Here is an 8,471-nt window from a genome sequence, read left to right on the forward strand (position 1 = left end):
AACTTAGTGCTCAATTATCTCCGGCGAAGAAGAAAGAGAATATATGGCAAAAGTCCCATATGCAAATGCAGGTTGGGAGTTTGATGTATGCGATGGTGTGTACACGGCCGACATTTCACAAGTGTTGGAGTTGTGGCGGTATATGCATGATCCTGGAAAAGGACATTGGCAAGTCAGAAATGGATTCTACGGTATCTTGAAAAACCGTAGATGTTGGTTTAATTTTTGAACAGGATGAAGCACTTGGTCGGTTTGTAGTTGGATATGTTGATTCCGACTTTCTTGGTGATTTAGATAAACGTCGTTCAACTACGGGTATCTGTTTACTCTTGCAAAGCTCCAGTGAGTTGGAAGTCTACCTTACGATCTCTGATGGTCGTGTCTACTACTGAGGCGAATATATGGCGATTCTGAAGGCATTAAGGAGGCTATTTGGCTTAATGGATTGTTGAAAGACTTGGGAGTTGTTCAAAGTCACATTAGTCTATATTGTGACGGTCGAGCGCTATTCATTTAGCGAAAAATCAAGTCTATCATTCAAGAACCAAGCATATCGACGTAAGATTTCACTTTGTGCGGGAAGTCTTTGAAAAGAAAAATTCTACTTGAAGATTCCGATGCAGATAATCCCGAGATATGATGACCAAGGTGGTAACAACAATCAAGTTTAATCATTGTTTGAACTTGATTAACATCCCGAGAATTTGAGCACCTTCAGTGTATGGCGCTCGAGAGCGCATTTGGAGGCACTACAAAAGATAGCTTTATAGAATTTGGGGAGTTGAAGGAAGTGTGTGAAGATGTGATTATCCTAATCAAATCTTCAAGGTGGAGATTGTTAACATTATGATTAACGGTAGACAATTTTAATGGCAAACAATCCAAAGTGGTGCAAGTTTAGCACCCTAAAGTTGACTTTGAAAAAGTGGCATGAGATAATTTTTTTTTGGTCCTTGAGATAATGGGCTATTTATTGTTTGGTCCTTGAACCTCAACTATAAATAGGCCTTCTCATTTCTCATTTCAATTCATCCCAACCAATCTTTCTCTCTTAGTTTTCTCTCTTCTCCCATTTGAGAATTCTTAAGGAATTCTATTTGTTTGTAATATTTTGGAGATAGTAAAGTTATCATCGGTGTTAGTGCCCGGGGCGTAGGTATAATTTACCGAACCTCGTTAAAACTCTTGTGTTCTTTCTTGTCCTATTTTTCTTTCAATATTTGAGGGTATAATAGTAGTATTTAATTGTGCTATTAAATTACTATAAAGGGATATTCGACTAAGGAAAGACTTGGTATTTAGGAGATCCTTGTGATCCACCTCTCTTCCACAGGAATTGAACTTTGTGTGATTTTTTAGTACAATAATTTACACGCTTCCGACCCTATTGAAACAACAAGTGGTATCAAGAGTCAAGGTTAATCGTAGTATGATCTGTGGTTGCGCTTTAAACGATCTTCCACATCGAAAAAGATTTCCTTAGGTATATTGAAAGATTATGGAGAAAACGGTCGGTGTAGGAGCTTCAACATCGTCCATGTGGACAAGACCGACAATTGCAAATGCAAGATTGGTAGTGGAGATCTTTGATGGCACGGGCCATTTTGGTATGTGGCAAAGTGAGGTTCTAGATGCCCTTTTTCAGCAGGTCTAGACATTGCCATTGATGAAGAGAAACCAGATGATGTACGGAGAAAGATTGGAAGGCGATCAATCGGTTGGCATGTGGCACAATTCGATCATGCCTTTCTCGAGAGCGAGGTATGCTTTTTCAAAGGAGACTTCGCAAATAAGTTGTGGGTGGCACTTGAAGAAAAATTTTGAAGAAAAACAGTCAAAATAAGCTCCACTTGAAGAAAAGACTGTTTCGCTTCACTTACGTCCCAAGTACCACAATGAATGATCACATCACCAAATTTAATCGGTTAGTCACCGATTTCTTGAATATGGATGAGACATTCAAAGATGAAGATTTGGCTTTGATCTTGTTGGGGTCACTTCACGAGGAGTTTGAGTTCCTAGAAACTACTCTACTTCATGGCAGAGTGATATATCTCGAGCGAAGTGCATGCGGCCTTATACGATTATGAGCAGAGAAAGAAGGACAAACGAAAAACTCAATCGAGATCTGAAGCTTTAGTAGTCCGAGGTCGTTCATACACTCGGAAGAAAACTCAAAAGGGAGATCAAAGTCAAAGTCCGGACTCGGGAAAGATGAATATGCCTTTTGTCATGAGAAAGGCCACTTTGGAAGAAAAATTGTCCAAAGCTGAAGAATAAGGGAAAAGCTGCTGTAGATGCTTGTGTTGCAAAGCATGATACCAGTGACTCTGAATTATCACTGGTTGCATCATCATCGTCGTTCCATTCAGATGAGTAGATATTGGATTCGGGTTGTACCTATCATATGTCCCCTAACCGGGAGTGGTTCTCTGATTTAGTAGAACTAAATGGAGGAGTTGTTTATATGGGCAATGACAATGCCTGTAAAACCGTTGGGATAGGTTCAATCCAATTAAAGAATCAAGATGGATCAACCAGAGTTCTAAGCGATGTTGATGCGTGCCCAGTTTGAAGAAAAATCTCATCTCATTGGGAGCCTTGGAATCCAATGGTTCGGTTATTACTATGAGAGATGGGGTTTTGAAAGTGACATCTGGCGCACTTGTGATATTGAAGGGCATCGGGAAAAATAACTTGTATTACTACCAAGGTAGTATGCAGTTATTGGAGCGATCATTGCAGACTTCCCAAGCAACAAAGAATTGGACTCAATGCGGTTGTGGCATATGAAGTTGGGACATGCCGTGAAAAATCCTTGCAAATTCGGCAAAGCAAGGATTGTTGAAAGGTGCAAAGGCTTGCAAATTAAAATTTTGCGAGCATTGTGTTCGGGAAAGCAAAAGAGAGTGAAATTGACCTGCTATCCATAATACAAAAGGTATTTTGGAATATGTTCACTCAGATGTGTGGGGCCTTCCAAAACACTTTCGTTGGGAGGAAAACACTACTTTGTTACTTTTGTTGATGACTTTTCCGAAGAGTTTGGGTGTATACCATGAGAACTAAGGATGAAGTGCTTAGAGTTTTTCTTAAATGGAAAACTATGATCGAAAACCGACCGGCAAGAAAATCAAGCGGCTTAGAACGGACAATGGAGGCGAATATAGAAGTGATCCGTTCTTGATGTGTGCCAAGAGTATGGTATTGTTCGACACTTCACGATTAGGGATACACCACATGAGAATGGAGTGGCAGAGCGTATGAATCGAACACTTCTGGAGAAAGTTCGATGTATGTTGTCCAATCTTTGGGTTGGGCAAGCAATTTTGAAATTTGAGGTCGTGACATCTGCCGCCATCTTGTTAATCGTTTGCCATCATCTGCATTAGAAAGAAAAACTCCTATGGAGGTATGGTGCGGAAAACCGCCTCTGATTATGATTCCTTACATGTGTTTGGATCCACCGCATATTACCATGTGAAGGAGTCAAAGTTAGATCCGAGGGCAAAGAAAGCTCTCTTTATGGGAATCACTTACGGAGTGAAGGGATTTCGTCTTTGGTGCTTAGACACAAAGAAAATGATCATAGCGAGAGATGTTACCTTTGATGAATCGCCACATTGAAAAAGGTAGCGATAAAGATATTCAGACGAGCGATACTCCACAAGGTGGAGTGTACTCCAAAACAGTGGAGTTTGAGCGGATGGGGATTTTCCCGATTAATAAGTCTAATTCTCCAGCCACAATGGAGGAATTAGAGGTTGAAGAGGTTTTGACCCAAGAACCATTAAGTACACGAAACCGATTGCGATTGCAAGGCCAAGGAGAGAAATTCGTAAACACCTTTCGATTCTTGATATGGTGGCCTCGCCTTTCCGTTGTTGATGATGATATTCCTATCACTTATCAAGAAGCAATGCAAAGCTTAGAAAGTGATAAATGGAAAAGCGCCATGGATGAAGAAATGCAATCTCTCTGAAGAACAATACTTGGGAGTTGGCGCAATTACGAAAGGTAAAAGGGCAATCGGATGCAAGTGGGTATTCAAAGAAAGATGGATCTCCTAGCAAGAAAGATGTTCGCTACAAGGCAAGGTTGGTAGCTAAAGGCTACGCTCAGAAGGAGGGAATTGACTACAATGATGTTTTTTCCCCTGTTGTGAAGCATTCCTCCATTAGAATTTTTAATTGGTGCTATATTGTAATGGGTAAACTATAAGAATAGTCATCCAATTATATTTTTGGTTTTATTTTGGTCAACCAAATATTAGTTTTTTTTTTATTTAGTCACTCAATTTTTCAAAATGAAATATTTTAGTTACTCTCTCCCATTCGTTTCAATTGCTTGATTGACAAAAAGTTGACATTGGTTTTTTTATTAGTATAATAACAAATTTAATCCTCCAATATTTACTCATTCTATCAAATTGATCCTAAATTTTAAAAAGTCAACAAATTTAGTCATCACCATCTTCAATTTTTGACATTTCAATTAGATTTATAACCAATTCAATAAATTTAGCCCTCAACATTTACACAAATTATCTAGTTAGTTCTAATTCTAAAAGTTCCAAAAAGGCGGAAAATATTAAAAAATCATTTTTATAAAAGATTATAATTTTTAAAAAAATAAAAAGTATAAACCAAATATAAATAAAACCAAAATATATGTATTAAAAAATAAAAATACATGAAATGATTCAAAATGAAAACAACATATATATATATATATATATAATGATTCCAAACATATATAGAAATACATCAACTGATTCCAAAAATATATAAAAATGATATTTTTCTATTAATTGCTCAATTTTCTCCACAATCTAAACTAGACTTTGCATTATTAATTTAGCAAAAATATATATTTCATGCTTAAAATCTCATATAAAAATTCATACGTAAGAAGTTTATAAAATTCATAACTAAAATTATTTAAAAAATCAGAAAAGTCTAAGAAGTTGTTAAGTTATTAAAAAAATGCCTAAAATCTCATTGTTTGGCGGGATGAGTTTTCATTATATGGTCCTTCTTTTCACTCGACAATGAACAAAGTAAATTCCAGCTCTTCTTTTCCAACATGAATATGAAACAATGGCCACTTTTCCAACAAGTAATTTGAAACTTTGGCACATTCACACAAATCAAAGCTAACTTTTCACAAGATAGAATTCTTTTAAGGCTGCATGTCAAGACCATTATTCACGATTGAATATATATATATATATATATATATATATATATATATATCGGAGAAAGGGAAAAAATCTCTATCTCTTAATTATTTGTCATCTTATATAACTATTATGAATTTATGGCATGGTAAATTCCTTCAGTTTGATGTAAATATAATAAGTTCGTTATAATAATGTCATTTCAAATCAATTAAATAAATTTATAATTACTTATGATATGTTGATTTTAATTAGAAATATGAAACTTTACGTAGAATCACCCTTGCAAACAAAAGATGGCAGCGGACTATTTTTTGATAAAAAAGAGTTTTCTTAATGTATAGACTTATTTGTATTCAATCACTTTTATGAGGCGAAAAGGGGATGAATTGTGCAAGTCAAGATCTTTGCAATTAGATAGCAACAAAGAATCTTCATCCCTATCTTCCTCTGATTTTCTTTGGCATGACATTTTGGTGTATATTGTATTCTCTTTTTCAATTAGATTCTAAGAATTTAGGTACAGCATAAATTCTTTGAGTAGGGAATACTTGAAAATTATTGGGCTCCAACCACAACTCACGGTAGAAAAGAAAAGCCAAAAAAATATATAGTAGCACTAATAATTGAGGGCCCAACTGAAATGGGGAAAAGTTATTGATTTTTGACTGAACATCTGATTTCAGGACAACAAGTGGTTCAATGTTTCATACAGAAATATTTGATGTCGCTATTGGCATTGACGCCAAAGCCCAAGTCAAGAGTCTTTATTTGCATGCTAGCTGTACAAATGCACAACCTCGTTGTGTTACCAAGTTAGTGAGTGATCTGAGAAGCATGTCAGTTTCGAATGAAAACAAATATATTTTTTTTATTTTAAAGGGTGAAGTATATGGTGGGTCTTCTATTTTGGTTATCAATTTTTAAAATTTTTTATTTAATAATTAAATTAATTGAAATTAATTTTTGTATCACTGAACATTAACAACGGTTTGAAATTTGATCTAAGTGATGACGTGAGTTTTTTATATTGGTCTAATAATAAATTTAGTTATCTAATGTTTACATATTCTATCAATTTGATCCTAATTATAAAAAAAATTCAACAAGTTTAGCTTTCAATGTTTACAAAATTTGTCATTTTAGTTCAAATTCTAAAACTTTCAATAAATTTAGCCCTTAATATTTACAAACTGACGAATTTTTTTATCTCTTTTAACCCTTAAACTAATGTCGTTTGTCAAACCATCTCAAAATGGATGTTGACATGGCAGTTCACATGCATGCTATATCATCAATTGTTTAAAAAAATTAAAATATATATAGAAATTTATAAAAATTATTTAAAAATTTAAAAAAAATTAAAAAGTGTTTAAAATTCAAAAATATATAAATTATTAAAATTTCAAAAGGAATATATAAAATATAAAATGTAGTAAAAATATTATCAAGCTCACATTTCTAATAGGTAAAAGAACTTTTCTAAGTTTTCACTTAAATAAACAAAGCTCTCTTTTCTTCTAACCCTAGGAGCCTCTATTACTAACATTGACACTGGTGGCTCCTTCCTATCACGCTATCAATCACATTTCAAATCTAAAATCCTAAAATACCAACACTAGCACTAATGGCATATTTCAAACAAGGTTGAGACAAGTTTTTCAAATCCAAAATCTAGAAATATCAATTGACAATGCTTTGAACTAACATGCCATTGGATTCTTTTATCTCTTTTTCCACCAACACTTAATTGATTATTATAAATGGCTTAATTGAAAAAAGGTTAAATGAGTTTTGTTGGAATGATTGATTATAGTATTCTTTTTATTTTGGTTGAATCAGATGGTTTAAAAATTTTAAAGTGTTTGATCTCTATTTTTAGTGTTTTTGTTTTAGGGTTGTGAGTTTTTGAGATTAATGAGCAAAAACTAAAACTGAGACTTGATTGTGTTGATTAATGTTAGGGATAAAGGTTTTTGGTTTTTGTTCAATTTTTTTTACTACTTTTAACTGAGATTAAAACTGAAAAAAAAATCAATTTTCATTCATCAGTTTATCCAAGAAAAAATGTTCTTAGTGTTTGATTTCTATTTTTAGTGTTTAATTGAATAATTGGTTTTAAAAAATTTCAAACAAATTTTTTTGTTCACTTTCAATTTTCATTCAGGCTTGAATTTTGCTTATTATTTTACTTTTTTTATTTTTGTTGTTCATTGATGAAGTTTTTAGAGGCTATGGGTATATTAAACAAAGAAAAAAATGGTGTTAATAATTAAAAAAATTAAAACTTATAAAATAATTAAGAAATTAAATAAAAACAGGAAAAAAATTAGTGAAGTAGCCGTAGAGGTAGAATGGGAAGGCGGTGTTGGTGAATGTGGTATGATGAGTCGCAGTTGGTTGGATGGTGTTTTTCATGCGTTGAGCCATTATATTGGGTTGGTTTTCTCACTTTCTTCTCTTTAAACATGAATTTTTAAAGAATGACCACATTTTTCGACCATTAATTTCACACAAGAAAAGTCATTTGAAGGCTGCAATGCCAGCACCATATTCACGTTTGGGCGAAACATTGAATTATTTTTCATCCCTCCATTGCGTCCACCCTCTATCCTTCTCTACTTTTTGTATATTTGAAATCAAATTCTTAATTTTAATAATATGTAAATCATAAATAAATTATTTCAACTTAAAATATATCAATAATCATAATATCAAATGCTTAAACTAATTTAGTTGATTTGCTCTGAGAAATATCTAGAGACCAGAATGTTCCCCATTTTCTGTCAATCAAGAAAGAATATTTGAATACATAAGATTTTAATAATGTATATTGTTTCATAGATGCATGCATTTGCATATAGGAAATCCAAAGCAGAACATCATACCAAGAAAGAACAAAGCACCACTCACAAATCCAACATCAAAGCAGAAAACAGAAAAGTAAACAAATCTTCAGCATGCCATCACCCTCCCATGCTTTAGCAATAGTAAACAGAATCTTAAACTACTTTCTAAGTCTCATTTTAAAATATTTAACTCTAATCTTTTAACAACTAATTTTTCATATTTTATTATTAGTTCAAAATTTTTTATTAAAAATTTTTTTTAATATTTTTAGAGCTTGTTAACTTATTTTTATAAATTTTGTGAAATTAATCTATGGATTTTGTAAAACAAATTGATGGAGCTTTGGGTTTAGTTGGTATCAAATGATGGAGAAGAGAAATTGAATTTTAAAGTCCCAAAATACTAAATAGCAAGACAGCTATTTTTTTCCTCAGCCAATAAA

This window comes from Gossypium arboreum, chromosome 11 (assembly GCF_025698485.1).
Source record: "Gossypium arboreum isolate Shixiya-1 chromosome 11, ASM2569848v2, whole genome shotgun sequence".
Taxonomy (NCBI): Eukaryota; Viridiplantae; Streptophyta; class Magnoliopsida; order Malvales; family Malvaceae; genus Gossypium; species Gossypium arboreum.